Below are 15,276 nucleotides of genomic sequence, written 5' to 3' on the forward strand. Positions count from 1 at the left end.
TGGTGAGTAAAGTTAGAAATGTCCTTAAATATTGGTTCCCAAATCATTGTTTTTGTTATAGAAAAGTCATATTGCTGTTCGTACAAGTCAATAGCCATGCATTTTTAACCAACGTCTTGTATTAAGAACATTGTCAAAACTTATTTGTGCCAAAAATGCTCATTATCTCTCAGCAAAGTTTCATCTCATGAGATAATCGAAGTGTTGATTGAACCTCATTTTCATACATTATTCACTGTTCGAAAATGAGTGGCTCGTTGGTCTAGGGGTATGATTCTCGCTTAGGGTGCGAGAGGACCCGGGTTCAAATCCCGGACGAGCCCAAGCACCATTTTCTTGGGGATTGGTCGACAAAAACCCAAGTCAATTTTGAACTGGCCCAGGCTTTTATCTTCACAACGTTTGTTGCACAGCATGCTGAGGTATGGTCAATCAATGCTATAAATGACAGAGCGAAGGGACTCCTTCGTTCATCCATGAATTAGCAATTGCCTTTAAATCATGATAATAACTTGGCACCAATGAGGAAATCATGATTAAAATCAAAATTGGTGTAAAATAAGCAATTCACGAAATCGCATCATTGAAATGGTTTTTAGCCTGACTAAATCTGGGCAAATTCTTGACTCATTGTCCTATTCTCCGTCAGTTTACCATGCAAAAGTCATGCTTTTTACATGAATCCTTGTATACAAGTACTCGTATTTACGCGCTATGTCGACAGAAAGGTCGCTTGTTGGTCTAGGGGTATGGTTTTCGCTTTGGATGCAAGAAGTTCCCGATTCCAAGCCCGGTAGTTTTACTTTTCTGGGATGTGATAGACAATTATAAGGACAATACACGAGGACTCCTGCGACCTGAGTTGTATTCATCTCAATAGAGTGTTAGAGTGTGTGGTGAGTAAAGTTAGAAATGTCCTTAAATATTGGTTCCCAAATCATTGTTTTTGTTATAGAAAAGTCATATTGCTGTTCGTACAAGTCAATAGCCATGCATTTTTAACCAACATCTTGTATTAAGAACATTGTCAAAACTTATTTGTGCCAAAAATGCTCATTATCTCTAAGCAAAGTTTCATCTCATGAGATAATCGAAGTGTTGATTGAACCTCATCTTCATACATTATTCACTGTTTGAAGATGAGTGGCTCGTTGGTCTAGGGGTATGATTCTCGCTTAGGGTGCGAGAGGTTCCAGGTTCAAATCCCAGACGAGCCCAAGCACCATTTTCTTGGTGATTGGTCATTTTTGAACTGGCCCTGGCTTTTATCTTCAAAACGTTTGTTGCACAGCATGCTGAGGTATGGTCAATCAATGCTATAAATGACAGAGCGAAGGGACTCCTTCGTTCATCCATGAATTAGCAATTGCCTTTAAATCATGATAATAACTTGGCACCAATGAGGAAATCATGATTGAAATCAAAATTGGTGTAAAATAAGCAATTCACGAAATCGCATCATTGAAATGGTTTTTAGCCTGAATTAATCTGGGCAAATTCTTGACTCATTGTCCTATTTTCCGTCAGTTTACCATGCACAAGTCATGCTTTTTACATGAATCCTTGTATACAAGTACTCGTATTTACGCGCTATGTCGACAGAAAGGTCGCTTGTTGGTCTAGGGGTATGGTTTTCGCTTTGGATGCAAGAAGTTCCCGATTCCAAGCCCGGTAGTTTTACTTTTCTGGGATGTGATAGACAATTATAAGGACAATACACGAGGACTCCTGCGACCTGAGTTGTATTCATCTCAATAGAGTGTTAGAGTGTGTGGTGAGTAAAGTTAGAAATGTCCTTAAATATTGGTTCCCAAATCATTGTTTTTGTTATAGAAAAGTCATATTGCTGTTCGTACAAGTCAATAGCCATGCATTTTTAACCAACGTCTTGTATTAAGAACATTGTCAAAACTTATTTGTGCCAAAAATGCTCATTATCTCTCAGCAAAGGTTCATCTCATGAGATAATCGAAGTGTTGATTGAACCTCATTTTCATACATTATTCACTGTTTGAAAATGAGTGGCTCGTTGGTCTAGGGGTATGATTCTCGCTTAGGGTGCGAGAGGACCCGGGTTCAAATCCCGGACGAGCCCAAGCACCATTTTCTTGGGGATTGGTCGACAAAAACCCAAGTCAATTTTGAACTGGCCCAGGCTTTTATCTTCACAACTTTTGCTGCACAGCATGCTGAGGTATGGTCAATCAATGCTATAAATGACAGAGCGAAGGGACTCCTTCATTCATCCATGAATTAGCAATTGCCTTTAAATCATGATAATAACTTGGCACCAATGAGGAAATCATGATTAAAATCAAAATTGGTGTAAAATAAGCAATTCACGAAATCGCATCATTGAAATGGTTTTTAGCCTGACTAAATGTGGGCAAATTCTTGACTCATTGTCCTTTTCTCCGTCAGTTTACCATGCAAAAGTCATGCTTTTTACATGAATCCTTGTATACAAGTACTCGTATTTACGCGCTATGTCGACAGAAAGGTCGCTTGTTGGTCTAGGGCAGGGGTCTGCAACCTTTAAGACATAAAGAGCCACTTGGACCCGTTTCCGAAGGAAAAAATAAACTGGGAGCCGCAAAACCATTGCAACATTTAAAACAAATATAACACTGCATATATTGTTTCTTACCTTATTGCTATATACAGGATCGTGCAGTCAGCTGTCAATCTGAATAAAAAAAGGACTTTTTCACTTAACAATGTAAAATATATTTTTGCAAATTAATAGCTAAATTACCTGGTTAATGGGATTTTTGCTCCTGAACCTCAGTGCACAGTGTCTGCACATCAGGGCTGTAAGACGTCACCTTCATTTTCACACAGGCTTGCAAGCTGTCATCTGTGAGGCGTGATCGATGTTTGTTTTTAATATAGTTCATGTTGGAGAAGACCTGCTCACATACATATGTGGAGCCGAAGATCGACAGGACTCCAAATGCATACTTTTTCATGTTTATATAAGTGTTGGGGATGGCATTCCATGTTTCGAATACAAGTTTGTCCTGTTTGGGAAGGTTTTCAATATCACTCCATTTATGATTCTGAGCCAGAATGGCCTTCTGACGGGCAACATCCTCAAGAGTAGCGGTCAAGCATTTGAACTTGGACACCCATATATCTTTGTCGGCTATATCGGCCAGTTCCATCTCAAGATCAGGTTGACTTACACCTGCAAATGCAGTCATATTCAATAGGGATGGATCGATCGCCAGGGGAGTGACAGGGAAGGATAATGTCGTTTTTTCCTCTCTGAACTCACAGAATCGTTTCCCAAACGAACTTTGCATTGTGGTGATTGCAGACTTGAAATATTCCAAATTTATCGTATCATGACTTTGTTTGAACTCTCTCAAAGAGGGAAAGTGAGACAGTGTACCTCTCTGTAAATCTTTGACAAACACTGTCAACTTGCTCTCGAATGCCAAAACCTCCTCCAGCATGTGCAGGGCTGTGCCTCCTTTCCCCTGAAGGGTTGTATTTAGCGTGTTTAGATGTGCTGTCATGTCTACCATAAAATGTAATTTTTCCAGCCACTCTGGCTGTTCCAGCTCAGCAAAGGTGAGCTCTTTGCTGCCCAGGAAGGTTTTTACTTCTTCCAAACATGTGACAAAGCAACGGCAACGTTATTGCCTGTCACCGGGCGGGCAGTGTGGAACGGAGCGGCGACCTGTCAGCAGCGGCAACGCCAGAGCAGGTGTCACAGTGCGCCTCCTCCCCTCGCTAGCATCCGCCCCGGAGCCGCGGTCAAGGTTCAAAAGAGCCGCATGCGGCTCCGGAGCCGCAGGTTGCCGACCCCTGGTCTAGGGGTATGGTTTTCGCTTTGGATGCAAGAAGTTCCCGATTCCAAGCCCGGTAGTTTTACTTTTCTGGGATGTGATAGACAATTATAAGGACAATACACGAGGACTCCTGCGACCTGAGTTGTATTCATCTCAATAGAGTGTTAGAGTGTGTGGTGAGTAAAGTTAGAAATGTCCTTAAATATTGGTTCCCAAATCATTGTTTTTGTTATAGAAAAGTCATATTGCTGTTCGTACAAGTCAATAGCCATGCATTTTTAACCAACATCTTGTATTAAGAACATTGTCAAAACTTATTTGTGCCAAAAATGCTCATTATCTCTAAGCAAAGTTTCATCTCATGAGATAATCGAAGTGTTGATTGAACCTCATCTTCATACATTATTCACTGTTTGAAGATGAGTGGCTCGTTGGTCTAGGGGTATGATTCTCGCTTAGGGTGCGAGAGGTCCCGGGTTCAAATCCCGGACGAGCCCAAGCACCATTTTCTTGGTGATTGGTCATTTTTGAACTGGCCCTGGCTTTTATCTTCAAAACGTTTGTTGCACAGCATGCAGAGGTATGGTCAATCAATGCTATAAATGACAGAGCGAAGGGACTCCTTCGTTCATCCATGAATTAGCAATTGCCTTTAAATCATGATAATAACTTGGCACCAATGAGGAAATCATGATTAAAATCAAAATTGGTGTAAAATAAGCAATTCACGAAATCGCATCATTGAAATGGTTTTTAGCCTGACTAAATCTGGGCAAATTCTTGACTCATTGTCCTATTCTCCGTCAGTTTACCATGCAAAAGTCATGCTTTTTACATGAATCCTTGTATACAAGTACTCGTATTTACGCGCTATGTCGACAGAAAGGTCGCTTGTTGGTCTAGGGGTATGGTTTTCGCTTTGGATGCAAGAAGTTCCCGATTCCAAGCCCGGTAGTTTTACTTTTCTGGGATGTGATAGACAATTATAAGGACAATACACGAGGACTCCTGCGACCTGAGTTGTATTCATCTCAATAGAGTGTTAGAGTGTGTGGTGAGTAAAGTTAGAAATGTCCTTAAATATTGGTTCCCAAATCATTGTTTTTGTTATAGAAAAGTCATATTGCTGTTCGTACAAGTCAATAGCCATGCATTTTTAACCAACATCTTGTATTAAGAACATTGTCAAAACTTATTTGTGCCAAAAATGCTCATTATCTCTCAGCTAAGTTTCATCTCATGAGATAATCGAAGTGTTGATTGAACCTCATTTTCATACATTATTCACTGTTTGAAGATGAGTGGCTCGTTGGTCTAGGGGTATGATTCTCGCTTAGGGTGCGAGAGGTCCCGGGTTCAAATCCCGGACGAGCCCAAGCACCATTTTCTTGGGGATTGGTCGACAAAAACCCAAGTCAATTTTGAACTGGCCCAGGCTTTTATCTTCACAACTTTTGCTGCACAGCATGCTGAGGTATGGTCAATCAATGCTATGAATGACATAGCGAAGGGACTCCTTCGTTCATCCATGAATTAGCAAATGCCTTTATATCATGATAATAACTTGACACCAATGAGGAAATCATGATTAAAATCAAAATTGGTGTAAAATAAGCAATTCACGAAATCGCATCATTGAAATGGTTTTTAGCCTGACTAAATCTGGGCAAATTCTTGACTCATTGTCCTATTCTCCATCAGTTTACTATGCAAAAGTCATGCTTTTTACATGAATCCTTGTATACAAGTACTCGTATTTACGCGCTATGTCGATAGAAAGGTCGCTTGTTGGTCAAGGGGTATGGTTTTCGCTTTGGATGCAAGAAGTTCCCGATTCCAAGCCCGGTAGTTTTACTTTTCTGGGATGTGATAGACAATTATGAGGACAATACACGAGGACTCCTGCGACCTGAGTTGTATTCATCTCAATAGAGTGTTAGAGTGTGTGGTGAGTAAAGTTAGAAATGTCCTTAAATATTGGTTCCCAAATCATTGTTTTTGTTATAGAAAAGTCATATTGCTGTTCGTACAAGTCAATAGCCATGCATTTTTAACCAACATCTTGTATTAAGAACATTGTCAAAACTTATTTGTGCCAAAAATGCTCATTATCTCTCAGCAAAGTTTCATCTCATGAGATAATCGAAGTGTTGATTGAACCTCATTTTCATACATTATTCACTGTTTGAAGATGAGTGGCTCGTTGGTCTAGGGGTATGATTCTCGCTTAGGGTGCGAGAGGTCCCGGGTTCAAATCCTGGACGAGCCCAAGCACCATTTTCTTGGTGATTGGTCATTTTTGAACTGGCCCTGGCTTTTATCTTCAAAACGTTTGTTGCACAGCATGCTGGGGTATGGTCAATCAATGCTATAAATGACAGAGCGAAGGGACTCCTTCGTTCATCCATGAATTAGCAATTGCCTTTAAATCATGATAATAACTTGGCACCAATGAGGAAATCATGATTAAAATCAAAATTGGTGTAAAATAAGCAATTCACGAAATCGCATCATTGAAATGGTTTTTAGCCTGACTAAATCTGGGCAAATTCTTGACTCATTGTCCTATTCTCCGTCAGTTTACCATGCAAAAGTCATGCTTTTTACATGAATCCTTGTATACAAGTACTCGTATTTACGCGCTATGTCGACAGAAAGGTCGCTTGTTGGTCTAGGGGTATGGTTTTCGCTTTGGATGCAAGAAGTTCCCGATTCCAAGCCCGGTAGTTTTACTTTTCTGGGATGTGATAGACAATTATAAGGACAATACACGAGGACTCCTGCGACCTGAGTTGTATTCATCTCAATAGAGTGTTAGAGTGTGTGGTGAATAAAGTTAGAAATGTCCTTAAATATTGGTTCCCAAATCATTGTTTTTGTTATAGAAAAGTCATATTGCTGTTCGTACAAGTCAATAGCCATGCATTTTTAACCAACATCTTGTATTAAGAACATTGTCAAAACTTATTTGTGCCAAAAATGCTCATTATCTCTCAGCAAAGTTTCATCTCATGAGATAATCGAAGTGTTGATTGAACCTCATTTTCATACATTATTCACTGTTTGAAGATGAGTGGCTCGTTGGTCTAGGGGTATGATTCTCGCTTAGGGTGCGAGAGGTCCCGGGTTCAAATCCCGGACGAGCCCAAGCACCATTTTCTTGGGGATTGGTCGACAAAAACCCAAGTCAATTTTGAACTGGCCCAGGCTTTTATCTTCACAACTTTTGCTGCACAGCATGCTGAGGTATGGTCAATCAATGCTATGAATGACATAGCGAAGGGACTCCTTCGTTCATCCATGAATTAGCAAATGCCTTTATATCATGATAATAACTTGACACCAATGAGGAAATCATGATTAAAATCAAAATTGGTGTAAAATAAGCAATTCACGAAATCGCATCATTGAAATGGTTTTTAGCCTGACTAAATCTGGGCAAATTCTTGACTCATTGTCCTATTCTCCATCAGTTTACTATGCAAAAGTCATGCTTTTTACATGAATTCTTGTATACAAGTACTCGTTTTTACGCGCTATGTCGATAGAAAGGTCGCTTGTTGGTCAAGGGGTATGGTTTTCGCTTTGGATGCAAGAAGTTCCCGATTCCAAGCCCGGTAGTTTTACTTTTCTGGGATGTGATAGACAATTATGAGGACAATACACGAGGACTCCTGCGACCTGAGTTGTATTCATCTCAATAGAGTATTAGAGTGTGTGGTGAGTAAAGTTAGAAATGTCCTTAAATATTGGTTCCCAAATCATTGTTTTTGTTATAGAAAAGTCATATTGCTGTTCGTACAAGTCAATAGCCATGCATTTTAAACCAACATCTTGTATTAAGAACATTGTCAAAACTTATTTGTGCCAAAAATGCTCATTATCTCTAAGCAAAGTTTCATCTCATGAGATAATCGAAGTGTTGATTGAACCTCATCTTCATACATTATTCACTGTTTGCAGATGAGTGGCTCGTTGGTCTAGGGGTATGATTCTCGCTTAGGGTGCGAGAGGTCCCGGGTTCAAATCCCGGACGAGCCCAAGCACCATTTTCTTGGTGATTGGTCATTTTTGAACTGGCCCTGGCTTTTATCTTCACAACGTTTGTTGCACAGCATGCTGAGGTATGGTCAATCAATGCTATAAATGACAGAGCGAAGGGACTCCTTCGTTCATCCATGAATTAGCAATTGCCTTTAAATCATGATAATAACTTGGCACCAATGAGGAAATCATGATTAAAATCAAAATTGGTGTAAAATAAGCAATTCACGAAATCGCATCATTGAAATGGTTTTTAGCCTGACTAAATCTGGGCAAATTCTTGACTCATTGTCCTATTCTCCGTCAGTTTACCATGCAAAAGTCATGCTTTTTACATGAATCCTTGTATACAAGTACTCGTATTTACGCGCTATGTCGACAGAAAGGTCGCTTGTTGGTCTAGGGGTATGGTTTTCGCTTTGGATGCAAGAAGTTCCCGATTCCAAGCCCGGTAGTTTTACTTTTCTGGGATGTGATAGACAATTATAAGGACAGTACACGAGGACTCCTGCGACCTGAGTTGTATTCATCTCAATAGAGTGTTAGAGTGTGTGGTGAGTAAAGTTAGAAATGTCCTTAAATATTGGTTCCCAAATCATTGTTTTTGTTATAGAAAAGTCATATTGCTGTTCGTACAAGTCAATAGCCATGCATTTTTAACCAACGTCTTGTATTAAGAACATTGTCAAAACTTATTTGTGCCAAAAATGCTCATTATCTCTCAGCAAAGTTTCATCTCATGAGATAATCGAAGTGTTGATTGAACCTCATTTTCATACATTATTCACTGTTTGAAAATGAGTGGCTCGTTGGTCTAGGGGTATGATTCTCGCTTAGGGTGCGAGAGGACCCGGGTTCAAATCCCGGACGAGCCCAAGCACCATTTTCTTGGGGATTGGTCGACAAAAACCCAAGTCAATTTTGAACTGGCCCAGGCTTTTATCTTCACAACGTTTGTTGCACAGCATGCTGAGGTATGGTCAATCAATGCTATAAATGACAGAGCGAAGGGACTCCTTCGTTCATCCATGAATTAGCAATTGCCTTTAAATCATGATAATAACTTGGCACCAATGAGGAAATCATGATTAAAATCAAAATTGGTGTAAAATAAGCAATTCACGAAATCGCATCATTGAAATGGTTTTTAGCCTGACTAAATCTGGGCAAATTCTTGACTCATTGTCCTATTCTCCGTCAGTTTACCATGCAAAAGTCATGCTTTTTACATGAATCCTTGTATACAAGTGAAGTATTGGAAAATGACGGCAGGAAACTCCTTGACGGGAACACACTTCTTTTATTAAATCTTGACTCGTAACAATACAACGCGTGGCCTCTCTTCTTCACAATGCGCTTCTCTTGACTCTGGATTCTGTGCTGCCGGCTCTCTGTGCCTCGTGTAGACTCCGCGCCTCGGCTACACTCCTCTCTCGCCTCGTGTAGACTCTGCGCCTCTGCTACACTCTCCACTCGCCTCGTGTAGACTTTGCATCTCTCTCTCTGGCTACACCATATGCATACTCGGCTCGTGTAGACCTTCCTCTCTCGCTGGCTACACCGTATGCATACTCGGCTCGTGTAGACCGTTCTCTCTCGCTGGCTACACACTATACATTACTCAGCTCGTGTAGACCGTTCTCTCTCGCTGGCTACACACTATACATTACTCAGCTCGTGTAGACCGTTCTCTCTCGCTGGCTACACACTATACATTTCTCAGCTCGTGTAGACCGTTCTCTCTCGCTGGCTACACACTATACATTACTCAGCTCGTGTAGACCGTTCTCTCTCGCTGGCTACACACTTATACCTTACTCTCCTCTACTCTCCATTACTCTCCTCTCCGGGCTCTATCTCTGCACCTTCGTCTTCATTCTTAGATGGTTCCACTTCCGCCCCTGCTCCTCTGTGCATCACCTTATATACCCCTTCTTCCCGGGAGACGGAGCGGATGCGGACCTCAACGTCGGCACCGCTCCTCAGTTACCCAATCCCCACGCGCTATCCCTACGATCCGGTTCCGCTCAGCGCGTGTTTCCACTCCCCGACCAATCACACCGCGCTGCTACCCGATCACTCCCTCTGGGCGCGTCACCGGCACACAGCCAATCAGCAGCACTACCCCCACCCGCGCACTGACGCCTGCTCCTCCCCGTCAGCGCGCGTCACCACACACACACCCGTACATACGCGCTGGCACACGACATATACACCCAGCGCGTATCACCACTACATCACCCCCTCCCACATAGCTCGCAGCCGGCCCGGCTGCTAACAACAACCAACCGCGACGATAAAACGACAACCAACATAAAAAAAAAAACCCCGAAACCCCCCGAGTGTGCCCCGTAACATAACACAACACCAACAACAACAAGAATAACTATGTACAGATTGACAATGAACCCGAAAAGTCAACAATAACACGATACGAGCAAATTCGAAACGAACGCGCCCCACGTCCCTGCGACTACACGCAGTGACGAGGCGCTCCAACTGCCCCGACTCCTCACGAGGCAGGTCATGCAAAGTAGCACGACCTGGCGCGAGTCCGTCTGGCTGGTCCATCGTATGGGGCGGGACACTGACGACCGTCCGGCGGTTCCGGCTGCTCCAGACGGCGCGGAACGGGCCTGAAAGGGCCGGCCCCGCCGCGGAGATCCGGCCGCCGGTGATCGGCAGCTGTCAGTTCCGAGACATCTGGGAGCAGATCAGGCGAAAATACGTGTGGATCAGGCAGAGACATTTCCCCCTCTGGGTCGCCGGTCACGTCACACGCCCGGCCATCACGACACAAGGGGAGGCCATATGGAGGCGAGAACGGTTTCAGTCGGGAGGGGTGAACGTACCACCGGCGCTTTCCCCACTTTATCTGAACGCACTGGGGCCGTGCAACGCGCACGACCTCCACGGGTCCCCTCCACGGTCTCAACAATTTAGGCGACGTAGCCAAGGGTGCCTGAGGGCAATGCAGCCAGGCCCTGTCACCTGGTTTCCATTCGTGCATGGACACCTTCCGTGCCCGCAACCGTTCATTAGCAATTTGGCGAGCCCGCGAATTAAGCCGCGCGGCCTCCCTCGCCTCTGTCAGCTTGTGAATATTAAACTTAATATGTTCTGCCAAATTAGAATTAGTTCGTGGAGCGGACAGGCCAAGTTGCGTTTCTATTGGCGGGTCAGCTTCCCGACCGTACATCAAATAGAATGGGGAAAACCCCGTAGCTGCATGGGGGGCCATTCTATACGCGGCAAGGACTCCCGGGACCTGCAGGTCCCAATCTACATGTGCCTCGCACACCTGCTGGCACAGCATGGAAGTCAAGGTTTTGTGGAGTCTCTCCACCATCCCGTCAGTCTGCGGGTGGTACGGGGAGGTACGCACCTTCTTGGTACCCAACAGATCGCACACCTCTTGCAACAATTTACTCGAAAAATTTTTACCTTGGTCGGTCAGCAGGCGTTCGGGAGCCCCCTTGTCCAGGACATAGCCCTGGACGAAGGCATCCGTCACAGCCGCTGCCGACTGGTTAGCGAGAGGCCACGCCATAGGCCATCGGGTAAAGTATTCGACCCCCACTAACAAATATTTATTCCCTCTCGGCGTGACTGGGAAGGGCCCCAAAATATCGAGTGCAACGAGCTCGTTGGTACGCGAGACCTGAATAGATTGCAGCGGTGGATTAGCTGCCACGGCCGGTGGTTTACGCCTGGCGCACTCAACGCACCCCTTCAGAATATGCACCACATCACTTCCCATTCCCGGCCAGTAATAGTCACGCTGAAGCAGGGCAAGCGTCTTGTTAACTCCCAAGTGCAAGAGGCGTTCGTGTGCCGCCAAGACAACCCTCCCCCTCACAGCGGAAGGCACCACGAGTGCGTTCCGCCGGGACAAACTGTCCCATTTCAATAACACGCCCCGCTCAAGTACATAGGAGCCGGTACGCTCCTGGTCCCCCTCGGGACCCCCAACCTTGCGGCGCAATGCTAGCAGCGAGCTGTCCGCCATCTGGAGGCGGCCCCATTCGCTGAGCGACAGCGAGAGCAGCGAGTCCCGACCCTGAGAGGCAGTGGAATCATCCCCGATCGGTGCGCCCGCTGTCGCAGCCAGTGCCCCCATCTCCCCCGCAAGCGTCGGTTTACAGCGCGCCGATCCCGACAAACACGCGCATTCATCACAAGGCAACAACCGCGACAAGCAATCGGCATTCGTGTGTCGCAACCCCTTACGGTACGTAGTCGTGAACTGATAGTCCTGGAGGACTTCCAACCAACGCGACAACTGGCCCGAGGGCTGGGCGACCCTCAATGAATACTGTAGCGCCGCGTGGTCCGTTCGGACTGTAAAGTGACGACCATAAAGATATGGCCTAAACTGCTGCACAAAAAAAACAATGGCAAGCAGCTCGCGACGGGTGACACAGTAGCGCTGCTCCGCCGGAGACAACACCCTACTACCGTAGGCGACAACTCTTTCGACACCCCCAACGACTTGGGATAGCACCCCCCCAATGCCCGTGTTGCTAGCATCCGTGTCCAGCAAAAAGGGACTGGCAAAATCGGGATAACACAAGGGTGGGGCACCCACCAAGGCGTCCCGGAGGGAGCGAAACGCGGCCTCCTCCTCCGGTCCCCATTTGAACTTCACTCCCTTCGCCGTTAGAGCGTGCAAGGGTTTTGCAATAGTGGCGAAGTGCTCAACGAACCGCCGATAATAAGAAGCAAACCCGATGAAACTACGCACGTCGGAAACGGACGTAGGTGTCGGCCACGAACCGACACAATCCGTCTTCGCGGGATCGGTGGAGATCCCCGAAGAATCGACAATGTGACCCAAGTATCTAACGGACCTACGAAGGAGGTGACATTTGGCCGGTTTAAATTTCAACTTAGCCGATCGCATTCGCAAGAACACCCCTCTCAATCGCCGGAGGTGTTCCTCAAACGTTTTACTGAAAACAATGACATCGTCCATATAAATCAAGCATGTATCCCACTGCAAGCCCGACAAAACCAGCTCCATAAGTCGCTGAAACGTCGCTGGAGAGGAGTGAAGCCCCATGGGTAACCGGTTAAACTGGAACAGCCCCCCTGGAGTCCGAAATGCTGTCTTAGGTTTCGACTCTTCGTCGAGCGGCAACTGCCAAAACCCCGATAACAAATCAAGAGTCGAAAAATATCGCGCACCAGACAATGCATCGAGGGACTCATCCATCCTGGGGAGCGGATACGCGTCAGCCACAGAGATCTTATTCAGGCGACGGAAATCAACGCAGAATCGCAGGGACCCGTCCTGCTTCTTAACCAGCACAATAGGCGCTCCCCACGGGCTAGAGGAGGGCGAAATAATATCGGCTTCTAGCATATCGTTAACAGCCGACTGAACATGTTCCTTCTCCACGGGACTCAGTCGGAAGGGATTTAGCCTGACCGGCGCCGCATCGCCCGTTTCAATGTGATGGTGCAACAAATCCGTGCACCCAATGTCATACTTATGTTTACTGAATACATCAGAAAATTCAATGAGCAACTCGCGCAGCGCACCCAACTGCGCCGCCGACAAATCGTCCGAGGCGGCACATAACGAATGGTCCCACTCAAGGTCTTCCCTTGGCTCAACGTTCCGCGCGGGGCTCGAGCCCACCTGCGCAACCAACCCATCATCCCCAGGGACCTGCGCCGCGTGAGCCAGCACGGTGCCCTGCGGAATGACAGCTGGTCGCGACCCCGCGTTCAAAACCATCACAAACGGATCCCTGTCAGCCCGCACCAAAGTGTGAGCCACCGATAAATCAAGACCCCCGACAGCCTTGTTAGAAGGACCCAAAAGCATACTCTGTCCCGAAGCCTCCCTCACCCATGGTTTCCACAACCGGAGGGGAATCAACATCTGTGAACCCGGGGGCACTTGCACTGTCTGCGTCGCCACCGCTTGTATCGTAGCGCACGCCGTCCGAATGTCAGTAGGGCCCGTCAAAAATGAAATCCGGCGACCCGATGGCAGTTCAATGCATCGTTGATCGATAAGAATTTTAATGGGCATTTTAGCCAAAAAGTCAGTGCCCAAAAGACACGGAACTGCCAAAGAAGACGAAACGAAAACGGGTCCCGACAATTTGATATCTCCAATGCAAATGGACGCCCTAACCTGACCGATAATGCCCAACGATCCCCCATTAGCGGCGTAAAATGGCACATCCACTGGAAGCAGCGGACGACATTGGACCGGAAGAATATTATAAATGAGGTCCGATATAATAGTTGCCGATGCCCCCGTGTCCACTAACACCCTAATCTCAACCCCATCAATAGATCCCGTAACAACGGACGAACCCGCCGAAGCAGCCACAATTCTATGCCCCAATTCCGCCCATTCAATGTCTCCCTGGTCCCGGCCGAACCCCCCTCGCCGAACCGAATCCCCGAACCTTAACCGGCCCTCCTCCGCCGCAACGCGGCGTCCCATGTGTGCCGAATAAACAGGCCGAGCGTGTGAGGTGCCGCGACTTGCCGGGGATTGTAGAGATGACTTGGGCTCTCGGTCGTCGTCCAGCCGAGCTCCCATGGCGCGCTGCCGCGGAGCGCGGCACCCGGACGCCACGTGGCCCCGGAGGCCGCAGTTATAGCACGTGACGAGGGTCGGAGTAGATCTTGGTTGCTCCGACTTTCGGCCCGATCGCAGAGGCGACCGGGCCCCCGGCCTCCAGTCCCCTGGTCGTCCCGTGGCGAACGCCTCCTCTCGTGGGCTGACGACTTGGGGTTCGGCGACCACCAAACCCGGGGCTGCGACGACAGCAGCGTTGCAACCAACGCCTTGCTTCCGTTGTAGGGCCTCGTGCGCTTGAATACTCGTGGCGACTCTCAAAGAAGAAATATCAATCTCGTCAGCTGTGTTGATAGGGACCCCCAGGTCCTGCGCCAACTTGAGCAGCTGCTCCAAAACCATCGCGTCTTGGCCCTCCTCGTCCATCCGAGGGAACGCAGCATCAGCAAGAGCCAGCAACGCCGTGCGATAGGCCAGCGCGGTCTCCGTGGCCGCTTTCCGTCTTGCGTAGAACTGATGGCGGCACGTAGAGGGAGGCCCGTAGACCCTGGCCAACAACCCCAGCGCATCCTTCAGCGTGGAGCGGTCCGACTTCCGTGCAGCCCTGAAGGCCGCGAGCGCATCGTCGTCCAGCATGGCGGGCAATGCCCGCAGCGCCGTAGCATCGGACCACGCTGACATCTCTTGATGGGCCAAAAACCTTCGCTGAAATTGGCCCCAGTCTCCGCCTTCCGCCTTGAAGGCTGACAACGTGGGCAGGCGCTGCTGAAAAATGAAGTCATCCGCCTCGTGGTTCCTCTCCGCCTGTCCGTCGGTGTCTAAGATGGCGGCTCCAGCAGCAGACGTAAGATGGCGGACCCCCTCGCGCGCTGATGACGTCGATGCGTGCGC

At 47.0% G+C, this 15,276-nt stretch overlaps 8 non-coding genes across 8 annotated transcripts; all 8 read left to right on the forward strand.

Annotated features, from left to right (window-relative positions):
* The first annotated feature begins 251 nt into the window (after positions 1–251).
* Positions 252–323, forward strand: TRNAP-AGG (transfer RNA proline (anticodon AGG)). Its single transcript has one exon. It is a non-coding gene; the product is annotated as a tRNA-Pro (tRNA).
* Positions 324–2,023: 1,700 nt separating this feature from the next.
* TRNAP-AGG (transfer RNA proline (anticodon AGG)) lies at positions 2,024–2,095 on the forward strand. Its single transcript has one exon. It is a non-coding gene; the product is annotated as a tRNA-Pro (tRNA).
* Positions 2,096–4,222: 2,127 nt separating this feature from the next.
* On the forward strand, positions 4,223–4,294 carry TRNAP-AGG (transfer RNA proline (anticodon AGG)). Its single transcript has one exon. It is a non-coding gene; the product is annotated as a tRNA-Pro (tRNA).
* Positions 4,295–5,100: 806 nt separating this feature from the next.
* TRNAP-AGG (transfer RNA proline (anticodon AGG)) lies at positions 5,101–5,172 on the forward strand. Its single transcript has one exon. It is a non-coding gene; the product is annotated as a tRNA-Pro (tRNA).
* An 822-nt stretch (positions 5,173–5,994) lies between these two features.
* On the forward strand, positions 5,995–6,066 carry TRNAP-AGG (transfer RNA proline (anticodon AGG)). The gene has a single exon. It is a non-coding gene; the product is annotated as a tRNA-Pro (tRNA).
* An 806-nt stretch (positions 6,067–6,872) lies between these two features.
* Positions 6,873–6,944, forward strand: TRNAP-AGG (transfer RNA proline (anticodon AGG)). The gene has a single exon. It is a non-coding gene; the product is annotated as a tRNA-Pro (tRNA).
* An 822-nt stretch (positions 6,945–7,766) lies between these two features.
* TRNAP-AGG (transfer RNA proline (anticodon AGG)) lies at positions 7,767–7,838 on the forward strand. Its single transcript has one exon. It is a non-coding gene; the product is annotated as a tRNA-Pro (tRNA).
* Positions 7,839–8,644: 806 nt separating this feature from the next.
* TRNAP-AGG (transfer RNA proline (anticodon AGG)) lies at positions 8,645–8,716 on the forward strand. Its single transcript has one exon. It is a non-coding gene; the product is annotated as a tRNA-Pro (tRNA).
* Positions 8,717–15,276: the final 6,560 nt, after the last annotated feature.

This window comes from Lampetra fluviatilis, chromosome 24, assembly GCF_964198595.1.
Source record: "Lampetra fluviatilis chromosome 24, kcLamFluv1.1, whole genome shotgun sequence".
NCBI classification, from domain to species: domain Eukaryota; kingdom Metazoa; phylum Chordata; class Hyperoartia; order Petromyzontiformes; family Petromyzontidae; genus Lampetra; species Lampetra fluviatilis.